The 22949-nt window shown below is 35.4% G+C and overlaps 1 protein-coding gene across 5 annotated transcripts in view; it reads right to left on the bottom strand.

Annotated features, from left to right (window-relative positions):
• The window catches only part of Znf438 (zinc finger protein 438), a 126250-nt gene that overhangs the window by 87054 nt on the left and 16247 nt on the right, over positions 1 to 22949 (bottom strand). For 4 of the 5 annotated variants that reach the window (XM_090319082.1, XM_090319080.1, XM_090319081.1 and 1 more), the window contains one exon: positions 16140 to 16192. The exons of the other annotated variant lie outside the window; for it this stretch is intronic. The gene's annotated coding sequence lies outside the window, so the exon portion shown is untranslated. The remainder of the gene's footprint in view (positions 1 to 16139; positions 16193 to 22949) is intronic. 5 annotated transcript variants of the gene reach the window in all.

Genomic DNA, 22949 nt, shown 5'->3' with positions numbered 1-22949 from the left:
ACTTCTACCCTTATAAAAACAGGAGGCTCGCCTACATAATCACCTGGGACAAACTTGGCCAATACAAACAGGCCAAAAGTTAAAGGAGCCTGGGAATGTTTAACATCAAGAAAGGAATTACAGCTCAGTAAGATCAGAGGGAACTACACAGGAAATGTGAACAGTAACCCTTTCCAATCTCTGGGCTTCTTCCTAGAGCCTGTGATGAATGGAGTCCTGCTGCCTCACAGTAATGTCACTATGTGAGCCAGGAGAGGAAAGGGAGCAATTGAAAAAGACATTTTATACACATGATACACACACACACACAAACACACACGCACGCACGCATGCACACACATACACACAAATACAGAGCAATATAAATTCACATGATAGAATCATTCTACTTGAGGAAACAACCTTTAGCTTTTAATTTTAACTACCACATATGCATCACATCAATGCCTTATCCAACACAGCCCAAAGTAAAAATTCCAAAGACGTGAAGAATCAGAAAGGGTGGGGAGATGGAGTAGTTGGCAAACTCAGCAAAAGCAGGAAAAGTGGCTCCTAGTTGACCAAACAAAGAGATTTCAACCCTGGCTTACGTTTAAGTCTGTGGGGAGAGCATTCTTTCCATAAGAAATAATATGAAATGGAATCAGAAATGATGTTATTTCATACTTTATCTACTATGTAAAAGTTTCTTCAATATTTTAAACCAGACATAAAGACTATTGAGCTGATTGTAAACTTTTTTAAAAATAAAGAGTAGTTTATAGTCAAGTCAGTTAAAATATTTCTAGTTGCAATTTTGGAAAAGTAGATGTCACTGCAGATATAAGACAATTTTAGGAACTCTGCTTGGCATTTCATGAAAACAAAGCATTCTTATCACATCTACCTCTCGGAAAAGGAAAACATTCAGTTTCCATGAGCAGGTGCCTTTGAGAGATTATTAACTAATAATCATGGTCTTGGGATGATGAGGGCATGGATGGGGTTAACAAAATACAATGGAACGAAGTGCTATTTCCAATTGCATAAGTTTAAATATGGAATGGAATTTCAGAGATGCCTTTAAGAGAAACATTTAGCTTTTTCACCAGTATAACTTTTGGACAGATATGGTTTGGCACAAAAAGTAGGTAAATAATAAGTTAAAGTAAACACAAAAATGATGAAAAAAACTACCAAAGAAAGGCAAACAGCTTAGCTTTTGTGAACTATCCAGAAGGAGGAACAATAAAAACCAAAGCAAAAATATCTCTTTGAAGTACAAGTAACAGCCATACTGTTTTTAACAAGAAGTGACACAATGAGAGTGAAACCATAGGCTTCTTCATTGTCTTGAACAACTGATACCTAATTTCTGTAGCAGTAGCTCACAGACAGGCAGACTTAGGACTGTAAGAAGCTAAGGGATTCTGAATTGCTACTATATTTTGGTTAGAAAAATATCCGAAAATTGGAAGAGGTGCTATGGCGGAAGGGGTAGGGCAATAGCCTTGAGCTGAAGAGCTCAGGGACAATGCCCAGGCCCAGAGTTCAAGTCCCAAGACTGACAAGATATATATTTATATGTACATATATACGTATTTATATATAAATATATATATATTATATATCAGAAAATGGAAGGGAGGAAAGCAATAAACAAACCTAAATAATATGCCAGACGTCTGTTGAGCTACCCTTCCCCATGTGGACCCTGAAGTGCAGCAAATACAGGCTCCACTCCACTCACCTCTGGTATAGCTCTCCACAGCCACCCACAGTCTGTAGGCTGGTCTACGAGACATAAAACCTCATACCCAGTGGAGGGATCCAAGATGGTGGATCAGAGACAGGGCATTTTTTCTCCTTAGTCTGAGCTTATAAACTTATAAGTAAATACATTTGATAGCATGCAAGTATACACAAATGTATTAATTGAAATACAGCAGATTCAAGGGAGAATTCAACTAATGTAATTCCTTAGAAAGGCATAGGCAAAGATCAGCAAAATAAAATACCAGGGAGTGGTCATTGGCAAAAGGGTGAGGGGAGGTCAAGGGGAAAGGGTAGAGGAATAACAAAGGGGAAAAATGTAGCCAAAAATCAAATGTATATCTTATAAAATTAAAAATGAGGGAAAGGATGGGGAGGGAGGGATGTGTGAGAAAGTTGATCAAGGTACATTGTTTCACAAATTGCTTCGTTAAAAGGCAACTTTTTACACACTTAAAGATAATTAAAAAGTATTTTTCAACTATGCCCTCCTTGAATACTCTTTAAAAAGACTTAACCAGAAAGAAACCAAGGCCACACAACATGATCATTGATCAGTGCAGCTACACCTTGTTCTATTAACAGGTCCTTGAACAAATGGATGGACATTACCACTTTTCTAATCTTGAAGACAAATGATTAAAGTGTGTATAAACACTAATGTATGGCTGGCAGTGAACTAACAGTTATTGGGACCTTCAAAGGATACTTTCTCCTCCCCTTAAGATTTGTTGTAAATGATCTTTTCTAGCATTCAGCACGAAGAAAAAGCTGAGTGATACATATTAGGCTGTCCATGTCTGTTAAATGACTCAGCAATAGTGTCTCTTATACTCTGAAAGACAACAGTGCCTTAATATAGTGACATCTTTCAAGTGTTAAAAGACAGAAACATGCAGGCTCAGAGACCTTAGTACAGAGGAAAACTACAAAAGGCCTTGACAATAGCTACAATGATGAAAACAGTAAGTACGAAGAGCACCTAATTCAGGTACATTCCAATAGCACTGAACAATAGCATAAAACACTTAGTGTAATCATCTAAACACTCCAATGGTATAAAGTGGGCAGGATTCTTATCATCTGTGACAATGTAAAGAGGTTTTTCAAGAGTGGACTTCAACTTTTCTGACCGCTATCTCATTCACTAAAAGTTCTTTACTTGATGACAGAATATTGCAAACATCTTTATCCTAATTCTTCAAACATATAATCTACATAACTTTTCCCCCTCTTAACTCAGCAGATACCACACTCTTTCCAACAAGTACCATAAAAATTCCAAGAGCTGTCATCACAGCAGAATTTGTTCCTCACAATGGAATGGTCAAGGGCATAAGAAAGACATCTTTCAAAATCAGACTTCCTTCAACTCATATAATCCTGTCCCTGTGTCCTGAGTAAGGACATAACACCTACTGAGGAGGCACATAGTTGAGGCCGTGGTCCAGCAATACACCTGACTCCAGGGAGCTGATAAAGGCCAGCTGCACAAGCAAGACAAAACAAGAGTAGGCTATATTCTTATCAACTTAAAAAAATTCTAATTGTTATGCTGGAGATGTGGCTTAAGTGGTAGAGTGAAAGAAAGCCATGAGCAAACAAGCTATAAACTTTAAGTTCAAAGCTCTTAAGTTTTGAGTTCAAGCCTTGGTACCAGCAAAAAAAAAAAAAGAAGAAGAAGAAAAGGAAACGTTGACTTCTGAAGTCTTACTAAGGAACATTAAACATTGCTTTAGAAATTAAATGGAACAGATGTATAATGAAAGTGGGATTTTCTTCATTTTTATAAAGATTTTTGAGTCCATGTAATATTAAAAACAGTAAGCATCCTGCCTAGCACACAGTAGGCTCAATGAATGTCTATTATTATAGTAATACTGAGGGATTTCTAAAGCTGCAAATGCAATAGAAGAGCATACTTAAAATATACATGTAATCAACATGGCCTGGTATTTGAAAAATAAGCAAAAATTCCATTTTAGCTACATGTAAATATTTAGAAGTCAAAATTCCTGGGAAAATGGTAGGGTGGCAGACACAGGGAAGTTGATCTCTAATGATCAACTAGGGGCTGAATTCAGGGCAGTGCACTTGTCAGGAAGGTGCTTGACCACTGGGCTCATAGCACTAGCCTAGCCTGTTTCTGCTCTGGTTATGTTTTAGATAAGTTTGTGCTGTTCACGTGGGCTGACCTGGACTGTGATCCTCTGCTATAGTTGGGATACCAGGCATATACCACTATGCTCACTTTTTTCTTGTAAAGTTTCTTGCCAGGATTGTCCTGGTACTTCAGTTCTCTAAATCTTAGCCTCCCAAGTGGAGGCTACTTGTGCATTCCTCACACATGGTTAAGATGGGGACTTGTGAACATTTGTCAGGGTTGACCTGTTAACCATGAACTTTTCCATCTCTGTCCCCTACAATTATAGTCATGAGCTTCCAGTAACCAGTAAAGATGACTGAGAGGGGTGGGAGGAGGAAAATGGGGACAAAATCGTGAAAAGGGATATCAATTTGTCAGAAGTAATGCATCTCCTATCTGGCAAATGTAACTGTAACACCTCTATACATTACCCCGACAATAAAAAAAAAGATAAAAACATTCATGCATCTCCTATAAATAATCATTTTTAATTGGCCATACTTGGGATCTGAACTTAGGAACTCACATATGCTTGTCAGAAGCTCTACCACTGAGTTACACTGACAGACCTTTTTTGTTCTGGTTATTTTTGAGACAGAGTCTTGTTTTTTGCCTAGACTGGCATCTGGACCTTAGTACTCCTTTTTTTCTTTTCCACCACAGAGATAATAGACATGTGTAATTACACCCAGCTTCTTCTTTCACTGAGATGGAGTCTTATGAACTTTATGAGTCTTATGAACTATAATCCTCCTGATCTTAGTCTTGCATACAGTTTAGTTGACAAACCTACATCACTATACCCAAATATTGGTTGAGACCAGACAGGCCTTGAACCACAGTTTTCTGGATCTCTAGTCTCTCTACTAGGCTAACAGTCATTAGACATCATGCTCAACTAAATAGTTTTTAAAAGAAAATATATTTACACAAAATGCTACATTAGAAAGATTTGTCACTTTCAGTATTACCTGAAAAATTTGTTTTCATTTAATGCATCCAAATTTCTAAAACTTATTTTGTTCAATAATTTTATTCTAACTTTATATTATATCCTGCTTCCAATAATTTCCCTAATAATGTCTTTAATTGCTATAGTGAAAATACCTGCTTATATTTAGGAAAAAGCCCCCTCCAATTTTATTAGGATTTAAAACAACTGAATGAATTAAATCAAAGCACAGAGGGTTTCAAAGTCCAGGAAGCCATAAATCAAGTTTTATATAAAAGACTACCTTTTCCCTTAAAATTTGTATGTATTTACATTTAATCAGCCACACACAGAAAGGCAAATCCTTGACTTCCGTAAGGCCTAGGGTTGGTTGCTTAAAACCATAACAACTAGTTCGAATGTCTTAAGAATTGCTGTAATCAGAAACCTTTCCCCTTGATTACAGTCTAAGGTCACTAAACTCCATTTCTAAAATAAACAGCAAAAAGGGAGGGTTTGAGACATGGCTCAAGTGGTAGAGGGCCAGCTTAACAAATTCAAGGGTCTGAATTCAAACTAATACTATTAAAAGACAGGATAGACGAAATAAATAAATAAATAGATCTCCTCCTGGATTCTTCCAAACTTCTCATCATTGTCAGCACATCCTGTCCTAGTTTCTGTACTTCTAATTTCCCTTCTAGTTTACCACCATAACTAACTTTCTGATCCCACACCATTCCTTTTTCTTTCAGATCAAGTAGTCTAGCCAACAAAGTGTGCATGAAGTAGATCACAAAGGTTCACATTAACTCCCCAAACACAGCAAGCAGTGGTCCTCTTATGGCTCCAGCATGGACAAAAGCTGTGTCCTCTGGAGGACAGGAGCAGCCTGAGTCTCTTTAATATACAAGTTTAACTTACAAATTAAAGGCTTCTAGTATCACAAAAGACACCAACATTTCAACAGAAGAAAGCTAAGAAGCAGTCTCTAACTTAGCCAGGTCACTGAGCTGAATAGGAAGTCCCCATCTCAAAGAGCTACAGGAGGAAAGCGCAATGGTGATAAGAGGTTGTACAATCCCCTTTAGATATATTTAAAATTCAAGAAAACCCTTTTCTGTAAACTAATAAAAGCAGTAATGGATTCAAAGCTATCTTCCCATAATTTCAATGAAAAGTCTAGACATGATTTGTGCCCAGCACAGAAAAATTCAATCCATCAACACCAGTTTTATTTCTAGAATATGGACAGAACAAGGATTAAGGTGTTTTTTTTCTTCCAGATGCTAAGATATGGGCGCATTAATATGAAGCAACTACGCCTGCGAAGAGACAAGTTTTCTTCTAGTAGTTGACATCCTTAGTTCTACAAGGTTTGCTGTTGTTTTTGATTTTTTTTTTTGTGAAACAGGGCCTGGGTTCTCTCCCTGAGCTTTTATTGCTCAAGACTAGCATTCTATCACTTTGAGACACAGTTCATTTCTGGTTTTCTGCAGTTAACTGGAGGTAAGCATCTCACAGACTTTCCTATGCTGGTTTCAAACCACAATCCTCAGATTTCATCCTCTTAAGTAGAACAGATTACAGGTATGAGCCACTAGTGCTCAGCTTTGCACAACCACTTCTGTGCTGGGCAGGCCCTTGCAGAATATGACCAGAACAAAGCCTTTCTCAAAAAAAAAAAAAAATCAGCCGAGAGCTGCTGTATAGATCCCATTCAATCAAAGCTGTGTCCCACTTCTTGTGTAACTGTGACATGCTCATTCCTGGGAAATTTTCTCTGCCTATTCTTCTTGTGTGCATGCACAGCTCAACCTATGACATGAAATGAGCTCAGGCAGCATTCTATGGTTCCTTGTGAAACATGACTTTAGTGCCTTTTCACCACTCAAGAACTTATCAATGAAGAATACTCCAAGTGACCTGCAGTCTGGTATCTGTTACTACAGTGGGATCACCTCCCAGCATCCTCAAGCTTAAGGCACATCCATAACCTTCCCAGTGGAAAAGGTGATGATAGACCTTCTGGAAATGTAGACAAATATTTTTTCCCTTTTGCAAGGAAAAAAAAATGGTGAGTTCACATTCCTCTGAGTCATTGTAGGACTAGATTACTTGCAGGTGTTACAAATGGCACAATCAACTATTACTTGTGCCACTTACCTAATATGAAGTCAGCATAAATACCAGGGTCACAAACAATTCCTTTTTCTAGTCCTCCATATTCAAAAAAGTAAGATCAATGATTTATTATTCTCAACTTCACAAAATGAAATTAAGCTTGTTTCATTGCTTAATGAAATAGAAAATTTAAAAAAAAAACACAGTCTAGTGGAAATCTCTATGCTACCTCTAGTACTATCTCTAGACCAGTCATGGAATTTTAGTTAAGACTTAAAAGAGAGTCAACTTCTTTATTTAATAGATCCAGTTTAAGACCCTTGAAAAGTTGAATGGTTTGTTATGGTCACAAAGAAAAACATGCAACTAGAAGAAAGGTTTTTCTGCCTCCATGGGAGGAAAACGCAAGCCAAACTGAGACTCTTGCCAAAAGGCTGACCCTGAGCCAGCGATCCTGGAGAGCCAGTTCACTTAATATGATTTTTTCCAAATCTTTTCATTTCCTTACAAATGGGACAATGTCATTCTTTCTGATGTCAGCATGGAATTCCATTGTATATAAGTACTACGTCTTGATCCAATCATTTACTGAGGAGCATCTGAGATGGTTCTATAACTTTGCTATGGTAAATAGTGGTGCAATGAACCTTGTTGTGCAATTGGCTTTACTCAGCATAACACATACCTACTTTGTCTTCTTTAACTGCTTAGTATTCCATTTCACAGACATTATCACAATCTATTTTTTAATTTTTTAGTTAATGGACATTTGTTTGTTAGTTGTTGGAAAGTCCTAATCTAACATTCCACAATTCCAGAGTTCCAAATTCAAAATTGGTTTTTAATTTTTATTTTTGCAGTACTGGGATTTGAAACTAAGAGCCATTATGTTTAATAAACTGGTACTCTACCACTTCAGCTACATATCCACCCTACTTTTTTGCTGGTTATTTTGAAGATAGAATTTGGTGAATTTCCACTTGTGGCCTCAACTGTAATCCCCCAGATTACAGCCTCCTGAATAAGATTACAATCTTGAGCCATGGGCACCTGAACACATTCAAAACTTTTTGAATACTAACATGATGTTCTAGAAGCTTCATATTTTACATAGAAGAATGACAGGGCCTTTTCTAAACTGGGAAGGTCCTGGGAGGGGGGTTCTCTGAGGTACTAGTAATATGTTCTTTCTATTTAGAGCTTGTTACATATATGCCATATTGCTAGTTTACTAGCAACTCTAGTCAGAATTTGTGCTTTGTTTCAACTTTAAAACTTCCAAAATTTTATATTTTGGAGCTGTTTAGATACTGGATTTTTCAGGGTGGTGGTGCTGGACTGATGAACCCTATACAAATATTTGAAAATAGTTTAAAATCTGAAACACTTCTGGTCCCCAAATTTTCATAGAAGGGATATTCCACCTGTATAAACATTTACGTGTAAGTCCATGTACAACCCTGCTATTGTTTAAATTTTCTTATTGTTTTGTTATTGTACATTACCATCAGCAATATTAAAAAGTTCCATTTAGTTCACATCTTAGGCAATCCTTGCCCTTTAAAAACTTACAAGCTTAGTAATTCTAATGAATGTGCAATTATATCTGGTTATTCTATGGATTTGAATCTTTCTGATGTCTAATTATAGTAAACACTTTTTTTCTTTGATATACTGGCCATTTACTACTTGTGTACCTATTTTTGGAGCAGTTCATCTTCTTATTAATACGAGAGTTTAAAAAAAATACTTCAGGCTGCTCACTCCTGAGTTGAATTAGCCCAGCAGGACATTTTACCATTAAAAAAATATTCTGGAAGTGGCACTGTGGCTCAAGTGGTTGAGTGATAGCCTTGAGCTGAAAAGCTCAGGGACAGTGCCCAGGCCCAGAGTTCAAGCCCCATGATGGACACACGGATGCACATACACAATTTTGGACATAGGTCGTTTGCCAGGTACATGTACTGTGAACAGATTTTAAATAATGCCTTTTCTCTTCTTAACAATGTCTTTTGAAGAATGTAAGTTTTAAATTTTTATGGTATCTCATTTATCAAAATTTTCAGGCTTTAATAACAGCAAGTCCTTGCCTACTCCCAAGTACATGAATATTTTCTCCCGTGATTTCATCTTAAACTTTTATAGTTTTAGTTTTTTATATATAGGTCCATGTTTTCTTTCAAGTTATTTTTGAATGTGGAAGTAAAGACTGAGGTTAATTTTCTACATATGGACATTTCCTCATTGAAACACCTTGACACCAGTTTCAAAAATCAATAGAGGCATGGTTTTTGGATTCTGCATTTTGTTCCACCAACATATATGTCTACCCTTACGCCTACACTGCCTCAAACACGTAACTTAAGTGAATGTCTTGAAATTCATTAATAGCATATATTCTCCAATATTGTCATCTTCCTTTGTCTTCTTTTTTCATTGAATTGTTGTCTTACTTTTCTAGACCTTTGTATTTTCACATATATTTTAAATTTCAATTTCTAGTTTTCTATTACTAAAAAGTACACCTCCAACTGATTTTGCACATGCACTTGGTGTCTGATAATCTTGCTAATTTAAATATAATTCTAGTGCTTTTAGAGATTACTCAGTTTTTCTCTGTACATGATCATGGTATCTACAAATAATGAATATTTGATTTTTAACTTCTAAATTGTATGTAACTAGTTTCTTCTTGCCACCTACTTACCTTACATTAGGGTAGTCTTCCTTAAAAATCAAATCGACATAGGAAAGGCAAGCATACTTCTACTGCTCACACCTTAGGAAGAATTCATTCAGCCTTTTGGCATTAAAAAAATGAGATTTAAGCTGGAGGTTTGGTGCACACCTCTCCTATCAGTTGAGAAAGTACTCTTCTATTTCTAGTCTCCTGAGAGTTTTTGTCATAAAGGCGATTGTTGAACTTACCTCAACGATTTTTCTCTAAGTATTGGTAGAATTGTAACACTTTTTTTCTTTTTCTTGTTAATGGTGTAACTTATAGTGGTGAACTTCTGGCGCTAAAGCAACTCTTCAATAAACTCACCTTATAACTTTTCCTGGGTTTGACTTCCTACAGACTTGCTTACAATTTTTCCTTCTTTTACTATTTATCTGCTTGTAGTATTAGCATAATGCTGTCACCTAAAATGAACTAAGGTGTGTTCTTTTTTCCTCCATTCTGCTTTAAGTGTTTGATAGAACTCACCAGGTAAAACATATACAGAATTGATGTTTTGTTGTTTTTTTGTTTTCATGTTTTTTATGTGGGGGTTTTAAGTAGGAATATACTTTAATATACATTTAGTGCCATTTAAACCTCATATTTCTTCTAGAGTCAGTTTCAGTTCTTTGTCTTTCAAGAAATTTATTCATTTCATCAAAGTTGTCAAATTTCTTTCTTTCTTTTCTTCCTCCTCCTCCTCCTCCTGCTCCTCCTCCTCCTCCTGTTCCTCCTCCTCTTTCTCTTCTTTTTGCCAATCCTGGAGCCTGAGAGCCTGGACATTATCTTTGAGCTTTCTCAAGGCTAGCACTCTCCTACTTGAGCCACAGCACCATTTCCGGCTTTTTCTGTGTATACGGTACTGAGGAACTGAACCCCAGAGCTTCATGCATGTTAGACAAAAACTCTACCACTCCCAGACCCTCAAATTGTTTCTAAAAGATGTTTGTAATATACTTTCTATGTGTGGTTGTTTGGTTTTTGTAGGGTCCTGGGGCTTGAACTCAGGGTCTGGGCACTATCCCTACCACCTGAACCACAGCTCCATTTCCTGCTTTTTGGTGGTTAACTGGAGGTAAGACTCTGACAGACTTTCTTGTTCGGCTGATTTCAACTGCCATCCTCAGACTCAGCCTCCTGAGTAGCTAGGTTTACAGAAGTGAGCCACCACCAGTGCCAAGTCTTTCTGTTACTTAAGTTCTGTAGCAGCTGTAGTGATGTCTGCTCTATGAATTTGGATAGTTAGTAATGTGAGGTAGCTTTACTTTTCTTCATTAAACCAGAGCCTTGTGCATTTTTTAAAGAAACATTTTGTTTCACTGCTTATCTCTGCATTTGTATTATATTTCATTGATTTTTACTCTTGCTTATTTTCTTTTTACTTTTTTAAGTTTCAATTTGTTCTTTTGGTCTTACACGGATTTTTTTTATCATTTATCTTTTATCTGTTTTCTTTTCTAATATGTGCACTGCGAGTTGAATACTTGTGTAGTTGCATCTTACTTTTTAAAAAGTTTTCCTTCAAACTTCAAAACGTCTTCTAACTTCCATGTGTGGCTTGTTTTTGTTATGACAAATGTATTAGTCACAAGTATGTGGTTTGATTGTAAGGACTGACAATTTTCCCAATATTTTTCCAGTGCTAGTTCTAATTTCATTTTTTGTGTGGTTAGAAGACATAGCTTGCATAATTTCCATCATCTTTAATTTAATTAGATTTGTCTTTTGTACTTATGTGTTAGTCTACCTTGGGGAAATTTCCACGTGCACTTGAAAAGTGTGTATATTCTTCTCTTGTTAAGTGGAACATTCTCTAAAGGTCAAATTAGTTAGTAAGCTCATGGTAGAGATAAACACATATATATTCTTCCTTGCTCCACTGCATACACAGAGGCATATTGAACTCTCCAACTCTAACCCTCACTATACAAGTTTTATATAACCCTATTTTTAAATTTTTTAGATGCTTCACTATTTTTATATCTCCAAGGTTTTCTTAATTAAGTTTCTATATATGAATCATATAACTATACTGTTTGTTTGCTAATTTCATCACTTGTATCATTTCAGGGTCATTTTTATTAATTTATTTTCCCCCTGCTTTGTTATCTGTCAATGTTTGATTGAATGCAGTTAACTATGAACTTTATGTTAATGAATATTAGATATCTGCTATATTTGTTTACAGAATATTAGACTTCTTCTGGCAGGCAGTGTTTTATGGATTCATCTGATTCTGTAGAAACTTTTAAACTCCTTTCCTTTTAAAGTTTTAATTAGTATTTATTTTAGTAGGGTTAAAGTACAGAGAAATAGAAAAAGAGAGAAACATTTCCTGTTCCCCATGTAGAAAACAGAAGTAAAAGATCCCTGGTTTTGAACTCCTATTATGAGTCTAATGTGGAGGCTAGTTTTGTCTTACTCTTTATTTTTTCTCTTGTCACAAATTGTCCTATTATCTTCTTGAGAATTGAAATGAATACAACTTTTTTGCACCTAAACTTCTGATGAAAAGAAAATATCAATAAATATTGGAAATACTTTCTACCACTAACAAAATTATTTATTAAAATCTTTACTTCATTTTTTTCTTAAAATGACTCATTCTTTCCTATTTATGTCAGTAGCTTCATTCAACTGAAGTCCCCTCTAAACTACTAAATGGCTTTCATATTTACTGAGAAAAACAAAATAGATATTTATTGAGGAGAATAAAGAGAGAAAAGTGAATGGCAGCAAGTATTTGTTTCCACCAAGTCGAAACTGTCAGAAACCAAGTTTGAATAAATAACTTTCTAAATGTTTTAATAACTTCAACAACTATAAGCTGTATCTAAAACTACAGAGCTTCTATATGGCAAAGGACATAGCTATAAAGCCCACAGAACGGGAGATTTTCACTAGCCATACAACAGACAAGGGCCTCATATCTAAAATATACCCATAGCGCAAAAAACTGAATCTCTCAAAAACAAATCCTCAAAAAAAATAACCATCCCATTAAAAGGTAGGCTAAAGACATAAGAGAGACTTCTCTGAAGAAGAAAGAAGAATGTCCAATAGACACATGAGAAATGCTTAACATCTCTGGTCATAAGAGAAATGCAAATCGAAACAACTCTAAGATTCCACCTCACCCCAGTTAGAATGGCCATGATCAAGAAATCTAGTAACAACAGATGCTGGAGGGGATGTGGCCTGAAGGGATCACTACTATACTGTTGGTGGGAGTGTAAACTCATTCAACCACTCTGGAAAGTGTGATTCCCCAAAAGACTAAACATAGAGTTCTTCTATAAGCCTGCAATCCCACTCTTGGGCATATACCCAAATGTTCAGAAAGAAGGCCATACTAAACTTACCAGCACAATCATGTTCATTGCAGTATCGTTTACCACAGTTAAGATATGGAACCAACCCAGATGCCCCTTAGTAGATGAATGGATCAAGAAGATGTGGTTGGTAGTTGTCCTTAATGTACTATGTTATCTCTCATCTCTTTTGCTGTCCCTTGGTTATCTCATGTTGCCACAGTATTTTACCTTGTTATCCGATATATTGCATATATGTTTATTTGGTTATGTGAAATACGATATGGAAGGGGGGAAAACAAGATGAGGGGTGGAGGGTAGGGGGAGGGAAATAGGGACCAAGACATGAGAAATGGTATTAATGTTTGTGATGTAATGCACCTTCTATCTGGTGAATATAATGTAACCCTTCTATTAATTGCAATAAAAATATATGAAAAAAGAAGATGTGGTATATATATATATATATATTATATATATATATATATAATGGAATTCTACACTGCTGTCAGAAAGAATGACATCACCCCATTTGTAAGGAAATGGAAAGACTTGGAAAAAAATCTTATTGAGTAAAATAAGCCAGACTCAAAGAAATATATACTCTCTGGTTTCCTTTGTAATAATTAGTATGCTTCTAGGATTTTCCTACCAGAGGATTGCAGTAGCTCAAAAGCTATATGCATATGGACATATAGGTGGATAGGGAAACAAGAGATTTAGCCTTGTGGTTGTTGTTTTAATGTACTATGTGAAGTTATTTCTTTACTCTTTTATGTTTTCTTTGTTTTTGTTGTTTTCCCCTTATGGTTTGTCCCCTGTTGCTGCTATATCTGACTTTGGTACCTGGTGTACTGTATATACATTTACTTGAATCAGGTAAGGGAAAGGGAATAACAAGATGATGAGGCAAAGGACAAAGGGTAAAATCAGTGTGACAAGGATATTCACAAGACAATATGTTGAAAACTAACCTTATAAGTTGGGAGGGGTGGAGGGAAAGAAAGTGGGAGAAAAACATGGGAAGGGGTAACAATGTTCACACAGTAATATACTCACAACCTTATGAATGTAACTGTAATCACTCTATATATCATCCTGATAAAATTTTTAATTGATTAATATAATACTGATAATACTGTACCACCAATTTTAAATAAAGGTTATGAAGCAAAACAAAATTCTCCAAACTGACAATTGTCCTGCCAGAATCATTCAGAGGTAAGCTTGTTGTTTTAAACGTCTATGTCCTTTCATCATATTGTATTTCCTTTTATGTAATTTAACTAAATTTACTAAAGTTGGCAATAGAAGCAGTCAATAATTCATAATGCCAGCACAGCTATTTTACTTTTACAAATTAGAAGTTATATAATAATTTCAGCAAATTATAGCACTCTCCCTTCTTATAGTGTTTTAATATTTATTGAAATTTATGCTAGAGACTCTTTTGGAAACTGATAATCTATTATCTGACAGCAATTAATTCTGTATTATTTTAGCTCAGTCACAGAAATGACTATGTAACTGATCTCTGTCTGATTCATACTAACTATAGGTCAACCACGTCATTTGACCTAGATGTTCAAGTAGGTGTGACAAGCTACACGAATAATATCTGAACTACTGAGTCCCATCCTTGCCTTTTTCTGTCTGTAAACAGTACACTAGCAAGAAGAAAAAGAAGTAATAAAGAATACATTTATCTGATTTAGGAAAGGGAAAGGGAATAACAAAAATGATGAAATAAGGACAAAGGGTTAAAAATGCAACAGCCATACTAGGTTGGAAATGAACTTCACAACTTTCTGGGGGCATGGGGAAAAGGGGAGGGGTAGTAAGAGAAAAATGAGGGAGGGGATACCAGTGTTCAACAAGAAATGTACTCCTTACTTATGTAATGGAAACTCCTCTGTACATCACTTTACAGCAAAATTAATTAAATTAAGGTGGGGGGAAGGAAATAAGGAAATGCACTGGAAACCATCTAAAAGTCCTGTTGCATTCATAGGCAATACTGCAAAAAAAAAAAAACCCATAGAACACACAAGTTTTATAGGAATCAAAGAGAAAGCCTGAAACAAAAGCACAAGTAGACACAGACACTCATGACCTCAAGAACCTGAAATCCATATCTTCAACCTGAAAAACAAAACCTCTGGGCCATCTATTTCTTTACATTTCTACTGCATTAGAGTCTAGAATTTTTAATAGCATTACTAATTTTGATTTTTTTAACCATTAAATAGAAAAGGTACTTCTAAATTATAATCAAACCAGTTAACACTTACTGTGATTTAGATAAACTTGTTTTAGATTTTCCAGAGTTTCTGTATATCTTCAGTTACCCCTAAAACTAATATTTTACAAAATCATGACACAAAAACTAAGAAACTGAAAAAATGATATAGTACTATGAACAAAATATAGACTTCTTTTAGATTTTACTTATTTTTAATATTCACATCATTTTTACAATTCTTGGGATATGCAAGAATATTGCATTGAATAATTCAAATACTGTAAACTGGGACTATACTTCATTTCTATGTCCTATTCACATATATTTACTACATTTATTATAGAAAATAAACCTAAAATTCCATGGAAAATATGATTATTGAATATTAGTAAAAATTCAGTGAACATATTTCTACTACTGTTTTAAGAGAAAATAGCCCGGCACTAGTGGCTTACACCTGAAATCCTAGCTACTCAGGAGGCTGAAATCTGAGGACCACAGTTTGAACCCAGCCTAGGCGGGATAGTCCATGAGACACTTATCTCCAATTAACCCTTAGAAAACTGGAAGTAGCATTGTGGCTCAAAGTGATAGAGTTCTAGGCTTGAGCAAAAAAGCTCAGGAATAGCACCCAGGCTCTGAGTTCAAGCTCTATGACAATGAGAGAAAGAGAGAGAGGGAGAGAGAGAGAGAGAGAGAGAGAGAGAGAGAGAGAGAGAGAGAGAGAGAGAGAGAGAGAGAGAGAGAGAGAGAGAGAGAGAGAGAGAGAGAGAGAGAGAGAGAGAGGAGAGAGAGAGGAGGGGGGGAATCACTAAAGTCAGTTACATTTCATTGCATACTTTGAAAGTACCTATAAGAACTAATTACTTAATGTTCCAGAAATATCTCTTCAAAAAATGCTTGCCACTTACCAATTTCTCAAGGTTCATGTAGTCATTTATATAGTACATCTTTACAATTAACTCTGTAAATAGAATATAAAGTCATATTAGAATCATATTCAGCTAATCTACTTTTATTAGATGTGTATAAAACCACTTTCATTTCAATTACTGAATGGTATTTGTAGTAAGATAACAAAAGAACTAATTTAAGTGACAATAATTGCATAGTTTATAATGACTATTATCTTCAATTTAAAAGTGAAGGCATGCAAAATTTAGTAGATTTTAAGATGAATAGAAAATATTCCAGAAAAGGGAAAAAAATGTCACAATGAGTAAAACTGGACAAATGTTCCACATTCTTTTCTGTGTGCCCAATGCTGTGAAAATTACTAAATTATCATAAACAAGTGTATATTAGATTGAGGACACAGCCCTTTTCATGAATAGTAACTAAGAGCTTGATGTTAGGGGATTTGGGAAGGGCACACAGCTAGATAAAATCCATGTGGGCCACTTTACTTGAGACAGCCCAAATTTTTACCCAAGTTTGTACTCCATTTACCAACTGTCTTAGACTTTTCATCTTCCAGTGATTTTTCTGGTTGTATTAAAAATAACTGGCACTTATTTGTGATTTAGTTTTAGCGTCTGCCATGATCCCATACAGCCATATGTGAGAGATATAGGCAGTGAAGCCAATTGTCAACATGTGGTTAAGTCTGACAAACTGCTGGCCCATCTCTGTAACTACTACAACAGACACCTCACTCTCAAACCATGCCCAGCCCCCTGCCAAAAGTATAACAGAAGAAATGTCCAACACTGCTGCTGCTGCTTATGACTGTCTTGATGATATCAATTTAATAAAAAGAGATGGAAAAAGGTATTTTACATATATATTATTACTCTATAAACCATGACTTTTTGTCTAGATCAAATAACTTTTAGAAATTTCCTTTAACTCTGATTCAAAATTATCTTCTATACATAAATGAAGTCAAGAAACAAACATTATTTTGTTGGCTCCTTTACTAGAAGAAATTCACAGTTTAATGTGGCAGCTTCCTATCCATGTAAGGGGAGATATCATATAGAAAGATCAGTCAATTTCAATAATGGTTTGATTGTTTCATCTAATTTGTAAAATCAATGTAAAGGTTTTGGAAGTTTATTCTATACAATCTGAAATTAAATTAAGTTAAATTGCTATTTAACTTCTAAAAAGTTCAAACACAAGGCAAAATTGTAATTGGCTCTCATTATTCACAAACAGGTCTATAAAGTAAACATCAACAGCAAATTAGTGAATACAAAAGCCTACTTTGTTTCACTACACGGTCTAACCAAATATGATCAAAAAGTAATATTTTTTTAAATCAAGAGAAATTCCAAAAACAAAAAAATTAAATTTCCATATAGGTATGTGAAGAAGCTCTCAATCAGTTCTTGCTTTATTGTCAGTTGTGTTTATTTGTCCTTGAAAACAAAACTATGCTTCCCCCCAAACAAATGGGACCCATAAGGTGAGAAAAAGTGACTTAATTAAAGAGATAAAGTGCAAATCTGCAGTATAGTTCTAAACTCTGCAGCCTAAGCATGAAGTTTTCCTTTAACAGTAGTCCCTTAAGGCATCCACCCAACAATACCAGCGGCCTACTGTGTACCAAACTGTTCCCAGTGGATACAGGGCCAGGTTTCTAGGAGCTTCCGGATGCATTTTCATCAACCAAACATTCCTTATTTTAGATGTTTCTGTTCAACATGCCTTATTAAACATATTCTGTTGATCCACAAACATTTAACAGAAATGTGAATCAAGCCTGAATGAAGCTTACCTTAACACATGTATTTTCTCTATAACACACATTACATGCTTTTTGCACCTAGGAAAACTAGCATATTAGTCCTTTACCAGTAGTCATTCTAACTAGTAAAATCATTATTAAGAGCCATAAAAATACAAAACCATGGCACCACATAGACTACCAAGGTCAAGTTTGTCCTATACATTTCAGACCTCTCAATTCCCAGTCATTCGAGTTATTTGTTAAAAAAAGCAAAGTCTCTCACTCCACTCCTGCTCTTTCATGATCTGTCAATCCATCATTTTCTCCAAGGAATCCTGACTAATACACTAGGAAAGGGGACCAGAAAGTGTCAAAGTGCTCATCTACCAAAACACAGTTGCTTCCTCATGAAGAAAGTGACTATTTTATGAAACTTCTATTTTAGGAAGCATACAATCGAAATGATTCACTCACATTTTTTAAAGAAAAATAGAGCCGCAGATCTATGAGCACGCATTTCTATAGCAGAAGGCCACCAAAGAACCAGTAATGCTGACCCTTGGCTTCTAGAGAGCAGTGATACATGTTCCTCCTCTCTTCATCCTCTTCCCAGAAGCAAGTCACACAGAGAACATGCTCTACAGTATTGTTAGGTGCACTAGACATCTCCAGTCCCAAAGACAATGTATAGATGTCTTTTTTTTAGATGTCTTTTAGTATTTTCAGTACTGTTAGTGTCCGACACTGTTGCCTGACTAATATAAGAAACTAGGGAATCTCAACTAGGCTAAGCCAAACACAGTATTTCTATACACCCCCTCCCCCGCCCCCACCACTTAGAAATGGATATTAGTTGCAATTTTGGCCAGTGAAGTCTTCTAAGAGGCTTCTAAAAATGTCTTCAGATGAAGCATGACACATATCTTTTCCTACAAACGTGAGGACTTTGATAGAAAAATGAAACAACAAAAGCTTCCATATTGACACCAAGAGTAAGAAAGTCTTAGGATAGAAGGTAACTAATGCCAGGATTAGAGAATTGAAAGACAAGACCAGTCTGATGATCACCGTTAGTTGCTAACACAAACCAAGTATAAAACCAGATCTTCTAGTTAAATGACATATCACTGAGCTATCTTCTATTGGGCCCTTTGTTACTTGTAAGCTGAAGGCATTTACACCGAAACGGAGATGGAGGTCAAAGATACTAACTTCGTATGTTATATAGATAGAAGAATTTAAGAGTTGCTTCCTGGAGTTTAATTTATTAAATAAAAGAAAACTCTTTAAATTTATTTTTTTGCAAAGGAACTGGCCTTCACAGCTCTTTGCTGCTTGAAAAAATTGAATACTTTTAATGTTAACAATAGCTGCTAGTGCTGATGATGGTGAGCTCTTATCAGAGTATTTTTAAAAGCTTGCCATTTTGTCCTTTCATTGTTTTATTGTTTACTTTCTGCATTCCATTCTAATAGTAAAACCATGCCAATCATGTACTTTCCATTTGTAATAATTTTCATGTTGTTTCATGCTTCCTGCTTCTGTGATATATAAAATATACTATAATAGACTTCACAGACAAGAGCTTTAACTCTTAAGAATAAGCATTTTGAAAGCCAATTTGTTAAAAATATTTCTGTATTTGTTTTTGAGATCTGGTCAAGAAAAAAATTTCCCTTACAATCATGGAATCACACCTTTCATACAGAACAGTTTAGAAAAATAACGCCTGTAGCCACATAAACACGGGGGGGGGGCGGGGAGAATTTCAGCAAAAATAAATAATAAAAAGCTCCAAGTAGCACCTAAATGGCTAAAGAAAAAAAAACAAAAGGAAATTTAAATTATATGACAGCTTTTTAACCATTTTTTTCCTAGAGAAATAATGTAAACTGTGTGTCATTTCAAAATTAGGCCAGTCCATGTAAGTTTTATAAACCTATATGCATAGAGTGAATGTTTCTACTACAGTAAGAGAGTTCCTGTGGAAAATAAATCATTTTCTCCCAAGGATATGGACTTTTCATTGTGAATAGCTCTTACATATACTATATAGTCAAAACTTTCCCTCTGAGTTTTCCATTGCTCCAACACTTGGTTTTCAAACAAATCTGATGAACATTACATTCTATTGTCTCCTACTTTTTAAAAATAGGATTTTAAAAACATTTAGCTCTTGATAACAAACAGATCTGATAAAATCCTGGTGTGCATAAACACTCACATGCTAGTTATTGTCCTCCCTCTTTCAATACTACTCCCACATCCTTTGCTAAATAAAGTACAGCGAGGGAATTCCCTTTCATCCAACTCCACATATGTTTTAATTCAAGTTCCCACACATAGCAACACTGGAGAGCAGCTGAAACATGTATCCTTGCATTATCTTTAGAGATGGCCTCAAGATATGTACATCCTCTATGATTGGGTTAAAAATATCTGTCATGGGCAAAAAACACAAGATACTTCAGCAAGAAGAAGCAGTATTAGTTTTAAAGTGTTGGCAAATACCTTCTAAATCCTTAAAATGTGTATGGGTGGGTAGGGAGCATTACTTAGAGGTTCAAAGTGGAAGCACACTATTACTAGTCTAGGAGACCAGGGATCCTAAGTGTCAGTCCTAGTTGGAAACAGACAAGAGTAGCATTAATACAGTCATCACATTTTTTTAAGGAAATGCTATGATTTGCTATAGTACAGATGTACCTGGAGGACCTAATGCCAAGCACCATCTCACTAATATATGAAAGGAAAAAATATTGCATACATACAGAGAAAATAAAATAGTGTTGACCAGGAGCAGAGGAAAGATGCAGAAACACTGATAATTGGACATGTAGGCGAGATAAGACTAGAGACATAATGTACAGTATGAAGGTTACAGTTAATATTGTACTACATTTACAAGTTCTACAAAACGTTCTTGCCACAAATAACAAAAAGCATCACTGTAAAAGGATCAACAAGTTAAAACCATTTCACTAAGAATATTAATATTAAAATATATACTAAAGCATGAAAACATATATAGATAAAAAAACATTATCTTAAGTTATCATGCTGGTAAATCAAGAACTTAATAGGGTGCGTAGAACAGAGAAAGCATTTAAGTATCTGCTACTGATATTATTAGTTCTAACACTATTAACAGGACCCAAACAAGTCAAGAGAAAGAAGACTAAGTCCTAGAACCTACTCAATTCTGTGATATAAGATATTTTAACATATAGGACACTGCTCTCTTACACAACAAAATGAGCACCTTTAGAATAAATGACTTCTGAAGTTCTTTCTAGCTCTAAAATGTTATGATTCTAAACTTAATTAATGACATATTCTACTTATTGCTAATTACGTGATTCATAAAATCCTATTAAAAATAGTAGACCAAAGTTTTCATTTTATGTTTCAACATTTTTAATATTTTATACTATGGAGTTACAGCCTTATAAAGTTGAGTCATAGCATAAAAATCGCAGGCCTACAAGCAAGGAAAAATATTTAAGTCATCTTACTACTATTTAAAGGACTCACAGTCAAACTAAAATAATAACAGACTCTTCTCAAATAACTCAAAGTATATTCCCACATATTACCTCATTTATTCGTTTACCATCTTTTGCTTTATTCAGATATAATTCATATACCATACAATGTAACAGAAACTGTTCACTCAGAGCCCTGCAACCATCATCACAATTGTAAAGCACTTTCATGAAGCCAAAAATTTCTGACTATAGTAACAGTTCCTTAGAAGGTTGAGGATCACAGCCCATTTAGAAGGTAATCACAGCCCTCAGCTAGCCCAAGTATAAATGTGAGACCTTGTCTGAAAATGAAGTTTAAAAAGTGAAAAACCAGGGGACATAGCTCAGGTGATATAGCACTTGCCTATCAAGTATGAGGCCCTCAGTTCAATTCCCAGTATGACAAAAAAAAAGAAAGAAAGAAATAACTCCATACCTATCAGGGTATTCCCCAATAGTGGGGTCCTTGATCAAAGGAACAAGACTGACAGAAAGCTGACAAAAAGTTAAGCAAAGTTTTAGTTCATGCCCAGCATCAAGAATTACACTGACGGGTCAGGGCTATCTCTATGAAAAGAGAACGACCCCTCCCAGCCTCACAAGCTAACTTTTCACAGGCTAACTTTTATAGGCCAAGCTTACCACAGCAATGTAGCTGCTAAAGGCTGATTGGTTATAAATTATGCAGTTACATATGTGCTTTTACTGATTGGATGTCTCCACCTGGCCTGTCCCGACCTTGTAACTGGACCTTGTTATTGAAAAGTGACTGGTTTTTGAAACTGTTTTGTAAGTAATTTTTTTGTTTTTTCATCATCAGGTTGGTTTGAACTTAAATGAGAAGTTTTGGTTTGGTTTTCCTTTTTTAGGCAAGGTCAGTTTGTACTTTTGCATACCTAACAAAATGGTTGTCCAAATAAGATGGAGTCACTCAGGCTAAGATAGAGTCACTCAGGCTAAAAACGAGTCCTTACATTACCCATTAACAGCAACTCTCATCTCCCAGCTCTCACTCTTGCAGCTCATTAATCTATTGTGCTTCCCCACTGATGGGTAGACTAACCAGGAGCAATATCTATTCAGATATTTTTTGCACATTTTTGCTTTTATTATTGGCTCCTAAGAGATCTTTAAAAATTCTGTGTCCCAAATTTATAGGTGTGTGATCTGCAAATATGCTCTCTTAGTCTATGTACCTCATCTAATGTTAAACCCACTAATAGACTAAATAAATTCTTTATCTCCATACCCAGCTTGCAGATAAAACTGGCATGACCTATGGCCAAACAAACTTGACCACTGGCAGACTCTAAAGAACATTTACTGTTTCCATCTATTTAAAGAGATCATTCATTGATATCAACTTTATAATATCGTACTGAGGAAGGTTTATGCCTTAGATTTTGAAGGTATCGTGTATATACAACCAGAAAGTGTCATATTCACAGTTGTGTTAAAAAAATTGTTCATGCTGGGTGTGGTAGCTCATGCCTGTAACCTAGCTAATACTCAGGAGGCTG

This window comes from Megascapheus bottae, chromosome 26 (assembly GCF_031878675.1).
Source record: "Megascapheus bottae isolate mThoBot1 chromosome 26, mThoBot2.hap1, whole genome shotgun sequence".
NCBI classification, from domain to species: domain Eukaryota; kingdom Metazoa; phylum Chordata; class Mammalia; order Rodentia; family Geomyidae; genus Megascapheus; species Megascapheus bottae.
Note: the sequence above shows the minus strand (reverse complement) of the source record. Positions and strands in the feature narration are given on the sequence as shown.